This window comes from Nyctereutes procyonoides, unplaced genomic scaffold (genome assembly GCF_905146905.1).
Source record: "Nyctereutes procyonoides isolate TBG_1078 unplaced genomic scaffold, NYPRO_anot_genome, whole genome shotgun sequence".
NCBI classification, from domain to species: domain Eukaryota; kingdom Metazoa; phylum Chordata; class Mammalia; order Carnivora; family Canidae; genus Nyctereutes; species Nyctereutes procyonoides.
Window position 1 is genome coordinate 26,693,235 of NW_026575035.1, and position 17,517 is coordinate 26,710,751.

The following is a 17,517-nucleotide window of genomic DNA, read 5'->3' on the forward strand; positions in this document are numbered from 1 at the left end:
GAGTGATATTTTGTAATTTATTTTTTTATCTTGAAATATTATTTTCAATTTCTTTTAACATTCAAGAGAAAAGGAAATGAAATACTCAAATACTAAAAGATAAAAAAGTATATGTGTCAAAATATTTTCATTCAGGACTCCAAATAAAGTATAACATTTACTTTAAATAATTTAATGAGTGACTTTTCATAACAACTTAAAATTAATCTTCAGAGGAAAAAATTTCCTCTATATTGTCATATAAACAAACTTCAAAATCCAACTTAAAATGAACATCAGATTTAGACAAATAACCTTATAGCAGACAAAGTCTTTGTTCAACAGAATCTTCAGTAATCAAAACCAATTTTTATTTTTCTTTGGCTTCCTAGAGAAACTTCCTTAATGCTAACTCTGTATGGTATAATCTACACCACACTAAACACTATTTTCACTTAGAAACTATTTTTTCTGAATTATTTTCCTTGTTAGTTTTGGTTCCCTTTGTCTTACTGCTAAATATGAACTAACAGGAAATTTAGTAGGTAAGGTACACAGAGTTGGAGAATCATCAATGGCTTATGTACAAGAAAAGACTTACTGGAAACGTATACAAGAAAAGAAAACATTAGAAGATTCATGTGATCTAATCAGGGGCTTGTACAAAAAAACATATATCTTTCTTACATTGCTATAGTCATTTCAAAATAGTTTTTGTTTTGGTGAGGAATCAGCTAAAGAATCTCTAAAACTACTGGTATCTTCAGCTAAAATCAGGATAGTCTAGAGACAGAAAAAAATGCCTCTTAAACATCTTTTATTAATCAGTTTAAAAATCCATATTGAATACTTTGTGGAACTATGCTGTGAAAATAGCACAATAATGCTAGTTTACAGAGTCTGAAGAGTCCAAATGTCTGCAGTGTGAAATGAACTTAAGTTCAGTGCAGAAGCTACAATGTAGACATAAAATAACATTGTCAAGCTTTGCAGTCATAGACAGGTTATTAATTATCCTGTGTCTAATTTCCATCCTTTGTAAAATGTCCATAGTAATATTAGCCAGATATATCTGTTGGAAAAATTAAATGAAAAAACAAATGTCATGGTTAGAGCTCAATAAGTGATGATTATTAATACAATAAATAATAAGACAAAAATTAATGTAAAAGAAGATTGGATTTCCTTTGAAGACAATGAGAATATTTTAAGGAAGCTAAGCAAATATGTCCTTTTTGTACTATCCTTTGTGCCTTTATTGTTTTCTTGGCAACTCTAGATTAGGATTTATATACGCAAGCACCAAGTGAGTGACAACCATGTGTGAACCACAGTGGGTCCCAGAGTAGAGGTTGCCAGCTGTTCACCTTCAGAGCCTCAATCACTTTGCAGGCATGCCCATGGTTGGAGGGATAAGGAATCAATGGAAGTTTCTTCCTCAGGTGTGAAAGTGTTTATCAATTGGAAACAGTGTGCCCACTTTTATATTTACAAACATACTTTAGGAAACCTAAATTATGAATAAACTCAATGTAAAAAATGCTAGAAGTACTTTGTTTTAGGTTACGCATTTAGTAGTCATAAGAAACCATATCACTAAAATAGCTTAATAAGATAAAACTATTGGAAACATTAAAGACAATTTAAGTTTATTTTTAAAAATAATGCTGTATGTCATATGGTTGAAATAATGTTTAATGTATTAAATGTAATAAAATATCAAACTATAAATAATATATTCTTAAATGCATTCTTAGAGCAAAGTTTTAAAAATTGTCTACTTTTGGCAACAGTATTAATTCTAAATAATGGAAATCCTAAATTCTCTGCATCATTTTTAGACTGCTCTGCAAATAAGGAAAATTAAAATTTGTCTGAAAGATGTTTTTAATGTCAAACTTCTTAGAAACCAATGTTAATTATTTGTTTTCAGAACCAATAATTTGTGTTATGAGAAGCTGAAAATTTAATATAATCTTGAACAAAAAGAATCAGTGGCTTGAAGAGATGAAAGGAAATAATTGCAGTCACATCAAACTAGCTGTTTATGGAGCAGGATTACTTAAGCTATTAATCCTATGGCTGTAAAGGAAGCAGAGTATGATTTTCAGCTGGAATGCCTTGTCATTCTACAAGAACAGCAAGTGACATACACAACTACCAAGTACAGTGCATTTGGATGAAGGAAATCCCTATTAAAGCTTTTAGCCCAAAAGAGAAAGATAAATCTGTAAACACTTAATGTTTTAACATCACATTGATGTAAGCTGAGAATGTGGAATATAATGTCTATGTGAAAGTATGAGAAGTTACAATTTACATGGCATATTTTTTTCAGGAACCCCTCACATCTTAATAAAAACAGGAAGCATACCTGAATTGGAACTCATAATATAAAAAGATGACAGAGAGAGTAGAGGAAGGAAGGTAGGGAGGAAGAAGAGGAGTGAGGGAAGGAAGAATAAATAAATCTCCCGGATGGAAGAATTTTATTTATGTAGATATTCTACCTTCGAGGATGAGTATAGAATTAGAATTTATGGCTACCCTAAGGAAAGACATTTATTTCAAAGACAGCAAAGTATTTCTATAAATCATTTTTAGCCACATACCTCTTTAAAATCTGCTGAAACTGTGTGACCTCTTCCAGAGGATTTATAGATACTTTAAAATTTTATAGAGAGTTCCAGAAAAGAAGGAGATTTAATACAATGGCTCAAGAAACAGCTGATTTAGCCTTCTATCAGGTAGTAAAGCACGGTTGTCCTACAGAAGATGCCCTGAGACTCAGAGTGCTATGGACAAAGCAAGAGGCTTTGCATCTCCAATACTTTTTATACCACAGTTATTCACAGACGTATTACTTGTTTTAATGACTTCTACATATTCGAAAGACAATATCTAGATTCAGGATGGTATGACCTACTCAAAAGAAACAAACTCTAGGTAGTGAAAATTTCTTATTTTATTTGAGAACATAAGTCTTATAAAAATATGGTATCAAATTCAAATATCTTAAAATCAAATATCAACTTATTTTTGTTTTATTGTGCAATCATGGTAAGATAATGCTCAACTCAGTGGAATGTTTCTGGAACTATCATTCATTCCTAGGACACTGAAAACCCTCTGAGAATGGAAATTCTGCCTTCTTCTTTTAGTTCCCCCAACATGTGATTTTAGTTCGATGAATGACATAAAATACATGACTGATGTTAAACAAATGACACTTCTTTACATAGTATTTACTTAAAATAGTATTTAATAAAAATCAGTATTCAAAATCAAACCTATGCCATTGCATAAGCTTTTTCAGATTTGTTCAGGAAAACAATATATAGTACTTTAATTTCTATTTTTCTCTAGAATCACGCTGGAACATTTCCTTCTAAATAGACTATTGCAACACCTCAAATAAATGAGATAGACATATATTGTCGGGTTTACAGTACAAACACAAGTGCACGTGCATACACCTGGAGCATGCCATGTTTTTACAATGTGGACAATCCATAGAGAGCTGCAAAGATTTCCTAGTTAATCTGTGTTCGTATGGTCTAACTAGGGAATATGTTGAATAATTTTAAATTGAGATCAACAAATAGTTACCTGAACAAAATTTTTCATTAAAATGGGTGAAAGGACCAAAATAAATAAATAAAACCAAATGAATCCTTTCATGTCACCATGATGTGAAGAAGAAAGTTGATGTTTCATTATAAACCTCTAGGCTTAGAAGTAGCAGAATAAAGATCTAAAATAGTGCCTTATTTCTTTCCTTCTGTATCACTTAACATTGTCAAATACCATTTATTTTATATTTTTTTTGTGTTATGATCTGCTTGCCCTCTCCCTTTAGAAAAAAGTTCATGATGTCACAGGTTTCTGTTTTATTCAATACATTACTTCTGGGATCCCTGGGTGGCGCAGTGGTTTAGCGCCTGCCTTTGGCCCAGGGTGTGATCCTGGAGATCCGGGATCGAATCCCACGTCGGGCTACCGGTGCATGGAGCCTGCTTCTCCCTCTGCCTGTGTCTCTGCCTCTCTCTCCCTCTGTGTGACTATCATAAATAAATAAAAATTCAAAAAAAAATACATTACTTCTTACATGCAAGAGATATCTGGGTCTACTAAGTCTACTAAGCACCTAGTAAGGTGCTCAATGTTTGCTGAATAAATGAAAAGACAGACTATCTCAGAACAAAAAATCAAATTCTCTGAGGTTAACTTAGTCTTGAAAGCAAGTTAGTGCAGAAGAAAATAAGTTTTTAAATTATTAACTTTGAATGTCCATAGGAACTCTAATGGCTTCAAAACTTAGAGTTTATACATACATGGGAGTGGGAAAGAATGCCTGATGATTACAAGCAAATTCATCTCACGGGAAGAATAGTTTGTGGACTGAGACATAAGCATGCAGCCTGGGGGTGGGGGGGAGAGAGAGAGGGAGAGAGAGAGAGAGATGGTGAGCAGGGAGTGGTTGGGTCTCCTGCAGTTTGCTTGGCAGGTGACGGTTTGGGGAAGTAGTTTTAGAAAGCACAAATTAACTTGGGAAATCCCAGTGGAGAGATTTGGACTCTCTTCCCCAGGTCCTGAATCTCCGTATCAAAGATGGTTTCAAAATGAAACCTGTAGGTAGAGGAGATGTTTGAATGTGAACACCAGAATCTGAGATTCTCATGCCTGCTAGGCTGATGAGAAAATAACACAAGTGCTGGAAGATAAGAAGCAGCTTTGTGACATGTGAGCTGGAGATACTGGCAGGATCACACACACCAGGAATCACATAAGAACACAGAGGAGGAACCCCACAGAAGAGTTTCCAGAGACCAAGGCTGAAGTCATACATTATTCCTGCAGGGAGAAGGGAGGAAAAGGAAAAAGGAGAACTGGAATTTGAGTATTTACCCCAAAAGAGTGAATTCTAATTTAGAAGTGACTGAGATGCTAAGAAGCACCAAGCTTGAGTTTACTGCATTAGTAGAAATGGCAGGCTGAGGTCCAGTGAGATTTAAATAAGTTCCTGTTTAAAAAAAAGTTATGAAACCTGAGCATAGTGCTTAGCCAGTAAATTATTGTTTAACTTCTCCGTAGGATTTCCTATCTCTGCTTTCCCTGACTTTTTTTTTTCTTTTCCTGACTTTTGATAGTGACCTGCATCCATTAATTTGTAGAGGGGATTTTGGAATTTAGTCATCCAGTTTCTCGTGTAACAAAAAAGAACATCAAAGATGAAGGTGCACATTTCCGTAATTTTATGTTCTTGATAAAAAGGAGTTAATTAAAAACAATGCTTCAGGTTTGCCCTTCTATAATACTTACAAGACACTATTTTAAAAATGCAAATCTTAAATTGGCAGAATGCTATACCATTCAAACCCCTCCATGATTACCTGTATAATAGGTCTCTGTCTGTCCAGAAGTACTGCATACATACCTTGTGCCTTCCCTCACACACCCTCTCCCTGCCACACCACCTGCTCACTTGCACTTGCATGCTCTGTCTCCTGTCCTTTTCCCTCTCTGCATCCTACTCACTCCCTCTCTCTTTTTTGTTTTTCACCTGCAAAGAATCTATTCGTGTGTGTGTGTGTGTGTGTGTGTGTGTGTGTGTGTGTGTGTTTGAGGTGCACAGAAATTAAAGAGTTTTTAAATTCATCCAAATGTGGCAGTCTGGTTCTGTCTGCCCAGAGAGGCTGTGTTATTGTACTACATGATCAAGAACCATAACCACCATAAAAACTTTTCTGAAAACCCTAGTGAAATCCACCAGTGACTTTCTTTTTAATATTCCCCATGGGCGTAGTTCTTACATTGTTCTTGTTGCATGTGCTCACTGACCTCTACTTCACCATAACCATTACTTGCACAGCCTTTATCTTCACTCAGCCTTGCAGTGTGACCAACTATCTAAAAAAGATGGTCAATCACCGTTAGCTATCTTATGGGGCATATTGCATGCTGCTCCTACGTTCTTAACCTCATTGATAATCCTAAATCTGAATCAAAATAATGTCAATTCCTTCTGTTGTTGGTGATACTCTGCAGGTCATCACTAGGGCTCAGTGTGAGGCTCTCATTTCTGATTTGAAAATCTGTAACTGGTTTAGCTATCCTAATTCTTTAACTAGGATCTGATTTAACCTTATTTATTAGTATAATCTTGTAATTTTACTTATTACAGAACCTTGTAATCACTACATTAATATATGTTTTGGACTAATGAGAACAGTTGGTATAAAGAACTGACATACTCTTGTTCTGCCAAAGTATAACATGGGTTTTAATTTTACCACAAATTCTGGAAATTTAATTTTAAATACAAATCTCAATATGTAAATTTTAATGTTTAATGTTCAAAGACAGTGAGGACAATGCATCAAAACCTATTTGTAAGCCAGGTATGGTTTATGGAAACACATCTAAGGGATGGTTATGTTAAGAAGAAAAATAAATTAAAATCACAAATAGATATGCAAATTTAATTTTAAAATGCAATTCCAATATTTATAAAAGTAATGGTAAAGGAAGTAGAATAAGTAAAATAAGAATATAATTATCCTTTTATATCATATAGGATCAGCATTTATTTCAAGTTAACAAATATTCTGATTAAAATTAATCCATTTAACAGGGACATGTGGGTGGCTCAGTGGTAGAGTGTTTGCCTTTGGCTCAGGTCATGATCCCAGGATCCTGGGATCAAGTCTCGTACAAGGCTACCCTCAGGGAGCCTGCTTCTCCCTCTATGTCTCTGACATTCTCTGTGTCTCTCATGAATAAACAAATAAAACTTAAAAAAAAAAGAGAAAGCAATCTATTTAACAGAAAAAATAAATAATTGCTCTTATCATTATTATTTAACAGTGGCATTAAAGAATTATAGCCTAGATAATATGGTAAAAAAAAGAATGTAAAAAATGTATCTATTTAAAAAGGGCATGATGCATATGCCATTAGAGGAAGATAATCCACTGTATAATAAATACCCAAGAAAATTAGATTAAGAATGACTAAGATTTTAAGTTGCTTGAATACCATATATGTATATCCAAATCAATAGTCTTCTTCAGTTTCAAAAATAAAAGATACAGATATAGGACAAAATGTTTTTGATCACTCGAAGAAGAAAAAAATTAGTAACAATTAGTCTAAAAAGTAGATTATATATAGAAATATATATGTCAAAAAAAAAGAAATCTATATGTCAAATTTCTTCCAAATTAAAATTTCTGATGATACTATTTAAGAGCAACTATATTTAGACTTTTATGAGTCCATCAAGAATAAATGGCCAAACACACTCGAGAGTATTTAAGGTTAATCTCTGAGGCTAGTTAAATGCATTTAGAATTTCAAGTGCATGTAAAATTACAAAAATTGAAACAGAGTTTTACCACTGAAAAACTAAATGAACCAATGACTTTTAACACATAATTAATTGAATACATAGTATTAAATATAAATATACTAATTAAACTATATGAATAAAATATAATAAGAAGAATAGTTGCACCTAAAATGTATATACTGAGTTAATGGAAAGATTGTATGTTAAATTTCAATAGAGAGCAAAAGTGGAACAAGTGGTTAATTACTCGAATCATCCACTAGTATCATCCACTAGTGTCCAACACTGTCCATATTTAACGCAGACATATTTAAGAAAGAAAGCAAAATCATTAGGCTCCTAAATGGGATGAGAAAGCATGAGGCACAGCTACCTTCCTATTGATGACAACTAGAACGGAGATGTGAACTGACTAAAAGCATTTTGTTTGAAGGCATGTGAGAGCACCTACACTTACAAGGGGTAGTATAAGTATGGTTCCAGACTGATGAGTACAAAGAGGTGAGCTGGTCTTCTGCAGACACTGGATCGGCACTTGGAAGAGAGTCAGAAGCATAAATTGCCCAGACAGAGAAAGAAGCAGAACATTTAATTTTCTCATAGGATAATATTGGCAGGATTTGTGATCTCTAGGGCTCTGAACACAAAACTGGTTTTCACTTCAAGATATTTGCTAGGTTCTGAATCAAGGTAGGACAAAAGGTTAAAAATATTAATCTGAAAATTATGCAAAAGCAGAAAACAGTTTTAGAAATCTGCTGTGCTGAGAAGTAAGCAAGGTGAATTCAGAGCCAGCTAAGGAGAGCTCCCAGGAATAGACTATACTCTCAGTTCAAAGGCCTGGAGGGCTATAGCACTGGAAAAGGAAAAAAAAAAATAGAAGTAAACAGAACCCTACAAACCTTCAATACAGTCGTGATCCAGCTGATTTGATTAAGACATCAATCTTGGTTTGTTCATATACTTTGGTTCTTTTTCTAAATATAATCAGCAGTTTTAACTATTTAATATGCCCAAAAAATCCAAAGCACACTATTATTCAATGGTATATTTTAAATGATTTCTATTTCAAGTAATAATCACCCATTTAATGATGATACATACAAAGTTAAATAACTATTAGTCCCTTAGAAATGGGTAATCTCAGAATATAATTACTGTCAAGGGAAAATGTTCATGATTAATTTTTTAAAAGATTTTATTTATTTATTTGACAGAGAAAAAGAGAGAGAGCACAAGCAAGGAGAATAGTAGGCGTAGGGAGAGGGAGACTCCTTGCCAAGCAGAGAGCTTGATGTGGGGCTTGATCCCAGGACCCTGGAATCATGACCTGAGCTGAGGGCAGATGCTTAACCGACTGAGCCACCCAGGCACCCCTTATGATTAAATCCTAATTGAACAAAGGATAATATAATGTACACAAGAGGATGATAATTTTATTTTATATGTGTAAATAAAAACCCACATATTTTAATATATTTGTAATAATATACTAATAAAAACACTAGTAATATGTTATTGCAATAAATTTTCATTTTAACTCTTCTGCACTTTAATAAAAATCTAAAATTAAAAACAAATGAAAGGACATATTTTAATATATATTTTTGTATCAATACTAATACACCAAATGGCAAATGAGGTTTTGTACTTGATTTTTTTAGAAAGTAGTATGCTCAAGAAATATAAAAGTCAGTAATATAGATAAACTCTTGCAGAAAGAGGATTTTGAGTAGATTTTTCGAAGGGGAAGAATCATTAAATGCACAACATGAGAAAAATCTTCATGTTCTGAATGAAGTATAATAGAAAAGTTGTTTTCTAGATCTTATAATTAATTACTAAAACTTCTACTTTTTGCATATCATGTACTTATTTTTATAGATGCTAAATAATGTAAGAAAAATGAGGCATTCTAATTTATCAAATGTTTTTACCATTTATTCTGTCTCCTTACTCTATTACATTAGGGATATTTTTCTTGTAAGAATCTTTGGAATTTATGAAGTCTTACATTTAAAGAAATAAGTATTTTGAAACTCTATTATATGCAAGAATACCATAGTCCTATAGTATTAAAGTTTAATTTAAATTCATAGCCTTTTCATTAAAGACTTTTCATTAGAACTTTAGATTTTAAGTTTGAAACTTAAAAAAGCTCGGAGGAGGGATCCCTGGGTGGCGCAGTGGTTTGGCTCCTGCCGTGGCCCAGGGCGCGATCCTGGAGACCCGGGATCGAATCCCACGTCGGGCTCCCGGTGCATGGAGCCTGCTTCTCCCTCTGCCTATGTCTCTGCCTCTCTCTCTCTCTCTCTCTCTCTCTGACTATCATAAATAAAAATAAATAAATAAATAAATAAATAAATAAATAAATAAATAAATAAATAAATAAAAGCTCGGAGGATAAATAAAAAGTCATTGAATGCTTACTTTACAATTTTTTTTTCAGATAAATTTCTTATACTAAAGAAATGAAAATAGTCATGGTTAATTCAATTTAACTTACCTGACATCAAAAGTGAACATCTGCTAAAATAAATGTATGAATTGTACTTTAAGGAATAATATGTATTTTTACTAAATGATGGAATAAATGATAAATATGTGTCTTCCTTTTTATTTGACAACATTTCACTGAATGTTAATGATGAAAACCCCTTAATGGAAGCTTAATTATTGCAGCAAATCTGTTAAATTGAGATAAAGGTAATACATAATTGGCTCTAGTAAAGATTTGTTTGGAACTGATTAAAAATAAAATTTGGTGTAATAGTATTGCCCATTTGTTTTAAATATCACTCTTATTTTCTGAATCCCTTAATTTTGCATATTCATTTTTAGCATCATTAAATGTATCTAGAAACTAAAACTGTAATATCCTCTTTTGACTACTCTTCAGACCAAAAAAGAAATATAATAGGATATTAAAATAATCCTTTAAAAAATTTCTCTCCTCCTAATTTGAATGTCTTTAGGGATGGTTTCTTCCAATTAAATGTTTGAAAATCAGTGAAGATCTTACATTAAAAACTTTCTGTCCAAGTTCTATTGATCTTTTATTTTTTAGATTTCATAAACAAGGTGATTTTGGTGAAGTTGTGTGTTTTCAGAACAGATGCTGCAGGACCCTGCTATCAAGGTGTATTTTCCCATGAAAATCAATTTTGAAGATTTACCCAAGCAAATCATTCTTATGGAAGCAAAAAATAGTCCTCCAATTCCCTTAGAGATTTGTGGCCAATATTATTTAACAGATGTGTGAGGACTAAGAGAGATCTTTATTCTATAGATATAAATCCACCTGACGACTAATGATATTAGTGTGTGGGCACATAAGGCAATATATCCATTCTGCAGCTGCTGATAAAAGTCTACCTTTACCATGTAGAGGGAAGAATCAAAAAATGAGTTTTGTCTCAGGAGCTCATATTTCAGCTCATATTTTTCATCCATTTTTTTCAGGATATGGATTCTGTCCCATTGCTACCTTAGTTACTCTCCATCTCTATGAATATAATTTTAAAAGTATGCCATGCTGCGTTTAAAAACATATCTATTAACAATAAATCAATATTTCAGGATGATTGGGTATTATATGCAAATGAGTTTTCTTAAACTTTATTTTTCCTAGTACAAGAATTTTTCAATTCTGTCATCATCTTTAATATTAGCATATATATGATAAATACCATGTAGATAACACACAGACCTATCTTTATCTATCAATATCTATATCATCTATCTAATCTCTCTATGAATTAAAATCCTAAAAGCTGAAAGTGGGTTGCAACCATTTATAAATGGATATGTTTATTCATTCAGGGCAAATTTATTCTTTCTTCCACGAATTCACTAAACTTCAGACATGACTGTATGTCCGACATCAAGTGAATGCCAAGGATATAGGATTCCTATCCTCAAGAATTATCTGATATAGCTGGCAAAACAAACATGCAACAAATAATTCTAAATTTTTGAGATGAGTGTTACAATAGGTACTATAAGACATTATAAAAAGAGGAGAAAATTGTAAAATTGCAGGGTAGGTGTGTCTGCACAGTGTAGGAAGCATGGGTTTCAGGAAGTGATGAAACTTTTTGCTCTGTCAGTTTAATCATAGGTGAAGAAGTTAGGTTTACCATTGCTAAATAAGTAGGCAGGACTCTTAAAGAAGAGAATGCAGGGTTTATACATAATTCAGACTCAATCCTCAGGAATTGTTTTCAGCCACCTCTGCACCATAGTTAGGTGTCCTCAGCTTTTAAGCTCCATCTTAGAACAATGGGTCTTTTAGGATGTATTCAATTGACAACTGCAAACTCAAAATGATTTCTTGCATAATTTCATAATGGCCTTTCATCTACCTACTTAGCACACTTCATTTACACCTTCCCTGCCATATTGAATGCTAGTAGGTAAGAATGCAGCCCCCATGAAATACCCTATAATGAGCATTTAGAGGTAAAATGTATTTCCTTGGTCTGACTTCCTTAGAAGTATAGCCTGAGGAAGTCATATATGCTAAACCATTATTGAGGGAGAATGTTCAATCCCAAGGAAGCAAGAGTGAAAGGTAAAAGGAACAGCATAACAGCAGAATGCAAATACAAGGTGGTGAGTTGCTTGAGTCACTGGGCTGGCCATAGCTTCTTGAAACATTGCTGGTGTTCAATGGAGTGTGATACATCTGTAGAGCCTTATGCAATTACTGCATTTCCAAATAGCTCATGCATTGGTGAAGGACAAGTACTTTGTTAGCTATCTCCTTTTTGCCCCTTGTCTCTCATTGAATAATGTATGTCCCATGGGGATAAGTTGCTGCACAACCCTACTGAGTTACCATCAGTGTGGGGGCAGCTGGTGGGGCCAATGGGATTGGCTCCTGTCACTTTGGGCAAGATGAAGGCCATCTTGAAGTCTAGCCCTAGGCACTGCAGGTGGCTAAAACTGTGAGTGTGTTAAGCTGAGGTCGCCTGGGAAATTCCTGGCTCTGAAACTAGAGAATATTAAGAACTGGGAATGCTCTGGCCAGAAAGAAAGGCAAAAGAATAAGTCCTGCTGGGCAAGGGGGATTGGGTTATGCAGGCAGAGCCAGATGGATCAAGGGTGGCATATGATTGTGTCCAGTAACACTGCCCCATTTTATAATGATTGCATTATCCAGGTAACATCAAAGCAGATATTTTGGGTTGTACAAATGAAAATCAGCTAATATGGTTCAATACCAAAAATTTAGGAACTTTATTTGTTTTAGTTAGTAATTCTCCAAGACACAAAGTAGGCTATTTTATTGAGATCTCTCCTGACCTAACATGCCAAAATAAACTCTAATTGTGTGAAAAGAAAAAATATGATTGTCAAAATTATGCACACAGTGTTATGCCCAAACTTGCCCTTGGTTTTATTCTGATTTAAATTACTGACTCTGCAGTTGTTTGATTTCACTCCCTATAACCCATTTTTAGTTGACACCTCCATGTCTGACGTTCATATTTTGGTGCATGAAGACTTCAAAACAATGTAGAAAACAACAACAAGCTAGCACTAAAAAGTACATCTAAGGACTCAGAAACATCAGCAGCTATAAAAAGGAAGAAAAAGTCTACTTACGTGACGCCTATGCCTGTCAGAACCACACTCTGCAACCTCTGATCACAGCCTTTAGTTCATTGTCAGTAAATCTTCTTTGTACTAGGTTTTATTTTGTCATGACTTTCAATTCACCTACAAGCTTTGTCAAGCCTTTTCAACGTGGCAGACATAGTAGTTTTTCCTTTAGCTTTTCACAACCCACATTTTTAGGGAAAAAAATATTCTATTTTTTAAATTTTATTTATTTATTCATGAGAGACAGAGAGAGAGAGTGAGGCAGAGACACAGGCAGAAGGAGAAGCAGGCTCTACGCAGGGACCCAGATGTGGGACTTAATCCCAGGCCCCCGGGATCACGCTCTGGGCTGAAGGCAGGCACCAAACCGCTGATCCACCCAAGGATCCCTCTATTTTTTCAACTTGCAAGTGTTTGCCATCTAATATTGCAGATCCCTATGAATTAAACATTTGAATGAATTTGCTTTCACTTCTGAAGGTAAATGTGTAAAAGACATAAGATGAATAAAATACCTGCTGAGTCCACTCAGATGACTGATTAAAGGTGTGTGTGGGGGGGTATGTGTGTGAAAGAGACAGAGACAGAGAGACAGAGAGATAGAATCCAGAAAGGCTGTGATTATCTCACAAAAATCAGAGAGAGTATTGATTTTACACACATTTACCTTAGGATTACTATGGTTTTAATATTAAGTAACGTGTAGATATTGTTGGTTATTTGTCTCAAAAGCTGTTCACAATCTTTTTTTTCTCAGTCATTTCCCACCGTAGACACCAAAAATGGTAGACACTAGCCACCCTCACCTCCCTGCCCCACCCCCCTTTATCAAGTTTTTCTCTTAGCTTGATAAAAAGAGACATGTGTAGTTGGTACTATGTATCCTTCTTTCCTGTTCCAAACACTAAAGTGATGTTTGGAACTGTTGAAGCCCTTGTGTAACCATGAGGTACAAACAAGGTAAAAGTCAACATTCTAATGGTAATGCAGGGCAATAATATGTATAGATAGAAGATGGATTCTTGGTGGTTTCCCTGAACCACCGAGACAAAGCTAGTAAATGTCACCAACCAGAATCCTTGTCAGTTGGGAACAAAAAAACCCTGACTATTTACTCCATCAGTACTTAGTGTTCCCTTAGTTGTCTGAAAGATTCTTAACTGATACAGATATCTAGGGAAGAGAATCTATTCTATTCTTTTACATATTATAATGTAAATTATATACTTTGAGATCCTCAATGTGCAATCACATATTTTTATTTAGGGTAATACCAATTTTCAATGAACTTTTGAGGATAGAAACATAATTATCTATCATCTATCTATCTATCTATCTATCTATCTATCTATCTATCATCTATCCCTATCATCTGCACACACACACATAAATAAAACTTTTCAAGTTACACATTTAAGTCCAATAAGGAAATGCATGTTGAGAAAAAAGTATATACACACACATTTATACACATATACATATGAAAGAATTTAGAAAAAGGAGGAGATATCCAAAGAATACAAAAATATAGATTTGAAGGGGCATGAGCACCCCAATGTTTATAGCAGCACTATCAACAATAGCTAAATTTGGAAAAAGCCCAAACATTCATTGATTGATGACGGAGTAAAGAAGAAAACTCAAGGAGGAAGGCATCAGTGATATTTCCATTGAAAAAAACCAGCTGTGCCATATAATATCTGCCTGCCCCTTTATATTTGAAGAATTGTCAAGGAAAACAGAAGTTTAAATTATTGTGCGTCTTTCCTGAGGCTAAACTAGTACAAATGAATGAAAGCTACAGGAGAGTTTTATTCAGGATAGGGAAGCATCTCCTGACACTAAGTTGTCAAAAAATCCATTGCTGCATTGTGAAACAGTGGTTTTCTCGTCATTGAGAGGTTTCCAGAATAGAGTTGTCTGAAGGGACTTTTGCAGGAGATATTTCTTAATTGGCAAGAAAATGGGGCTAGATGACCTCCATGGTCTGTTCTAACAAGAAGGTTTGAGGAACATACATAAAAATGTTCATAAGAGAATCATGGCTTTTGTGCAATATAGAGGTGTTCAAAAGTTTTTGCCTTGATTTGCAATCTGATATATGCATTACAGTCCATTTTCCCTCACTCTGGCCCACTGTATTCTTCTATTCTTGCCTTGTAGTAAGTCATTCAGTGAGTATATGAAGAAGGTTTATTTCAAAAAGAAAAAATACCACACTTGTTTATTAAACTCCTATTAGGAGAGATAGAGATTTATGAGAAACAGGAAAATATGTCCGGATAATAAGCAGTCCACAGGAATCATCTATGGTGGACAACACTGACAGGGCCTCTTCTCCACAGCTATTCTAAACCAGACGATGCCTCCAAAGTTGTAAGCATTTAATGAGTAGTATTTAATGAGCTATAAGAATTTAATGAGAAGTTCTCACTGCAGTGCCTAGTGTAGCTCAATCAATTTCCCCTTTCTCTCTTTTTTCCCCCCACTTTTACAGTAATCTTTACTTCAAACAACTACTGATTGATTGACTTGTTCTTACTTAGGGCCTTTGCTACCATTGTTCCCCAAGTCAGACAAAGTACCCCACATCACACCTTCACAGTGACTCCCTCTGACTTCAGTTCTGACCTCTGTCCAAAAGACGAGACCAGCCATGCTTGCTCTTCCGGCATCGACAGTTCTCACAGCCTTCAGAAGATTTCTTCTGCTTCATTTTCTGTAGTATTTGAAGGCTTTTAGTCATATCTGTCAAGGCACAGATAAATATAGATCTTCCCAACTCCAAAGACATCTTTGCTAGAGTGTTTTACCTCAACAATTATGAGCATATTTGTTGTAATATTACAAGTTAGCTGTTTTTGAAGGATGTAGGGACTCATTATTATATGCTTCTTTGCACTTGAATTAATTAATAATATGCATATAAGGCTGGTGTTCTGCTATATGCAAGTGCATTTTGTGGCTATTCTGAGAAGGCTCTGAAGGAGCAACATCCCCTTGTCTTTGCAGTTTCTACCGGCCTCCTGGCTTTGTTGAAGTTCTGGTCCCTTCCTAAGTGTCTTCAGGGCTAGCCACATCAGACCTACACTTCACATTGCCATTCCATAGTTCTTTCATTTTACTTTCTTCCACTTTTTTTTTTTTTAAGGTAGGCTTCACAACCAGTGTGAGGCCCAACGTGGGGTTTGAATTCATGACCCTGAGATCAAGACCTGAGCTGATACTCAGTTGACTGAGGTACCCAGGTACCCCTCATCTCTCACTGCTAAAGACACTAGTGATAACATTGGACAATCATGGATAATCCAGCCTAATCAATTTATTTGAAGGTCAGCTGATTAGCAAAATTAAATGCAAACATTGATGTCACATGGAATCAGAAGTACCTATTATCTGGGATTGAAAAAGCAGGTTGAAGACAAAAAAAAAAAAGTGCAATTCCAGAGCTCGAACCACAAAATAGTTAAGATATATTTATGACAAAGAGGAAAAAATATTATGGTCATGAAATCATAAGAGGAAAATGACAGATTCTTGAAACTCTTCATTTTAACCTGTAGAGAGTCATTAGCACATTTTCCCATCACACACAGGTGGAAATCTCCCGTATACCATTCACTGAGCACTAAGTGAGTCTGGGATGCCTCCCAGCTCCAACCCCAGGGAGTGGAGCACCCTGTAGTTATCTTTCTATTAAAACCTATCAGCTTCTCTCACTGGGACTCCTTAAGGCCAAAATAATCCTTCTCAGATTTTCACTATCAATATCCATCCAATATATACCCTTTAAATGTTAACTGCCCTACAAAAAAAAAAAAAGTAACCATGCATTTGTTTTAAAAATTCCTAATTTTTAATTTATAAGTTACGAAGAGTAGCTGAAATTTGGAAATATGATTTAATCAGTAGTTTAAACTACCACTTAAACTTGGTTTTGTTTTATGAGATTTTTATTCTGTGCATTTGTGATGGGCAGAATAATGGCCTCTTAAAAATGTCTGCATCTTAATTTCTATAACCTGCGAGCATGTTATCTCACATGGCAAAGAGAGTTAAGGTTGTAGTTGGAATTTTATCTAAGTTGTTTGTCTGCCATATTAGTTTTTGCAGTATACTACACAACGACTGCCCTTCCCCCACTAAATAAAAGATATCCACATCAAAGTCCTGGAACTTGCAAATGTTATGTTTCCTTATTTGGAAAAATGATCTTTGTAGATGTAATTAAATTAAGGACTTTAAGGTGAGATTATCCTGAATTATCTAGTAGATCCTAAATCCAATGAAAAGTGTTTTAAGAGACACAGAAAGGAGAACAGGCACACAGAAGAAGACATGATGTGACCATGGAGGCAGAGATTACAGTAATGTGGCCCTGAGCCTGGAGGCAAGAAATACTGACAGCAACCAGAAGCTGGAAGGGAAGAGGAGAGATTCTCCTCTAGAGCCTCCAAATGTAGTCCTGATAACAACTTGATTTTGGACTTCTGCCTTCCAGAACTGTGAGATAATAAAGTTATGTCATTTTAAGCTACCAAGTTTGTAGTTGTTATACAGCTCTAGGAAACAAATGCAGT

At 34.7% G+C, this 17,517-nt stretch overlaps 1 protein-coding gene across 1 annotated transcript in view; it reads right to left on the minus strand.

Annotated features, from left to right (window-relative positions):
• SNTG1 (syntrophin gamma 1) overlaps window positions 1-17,517 on the minus strand; it is a 732,034-nt gene that overhangs the window by 143,167 nt on the left and 571,350 nt on the right. The window lies entirely within an intron of this gene.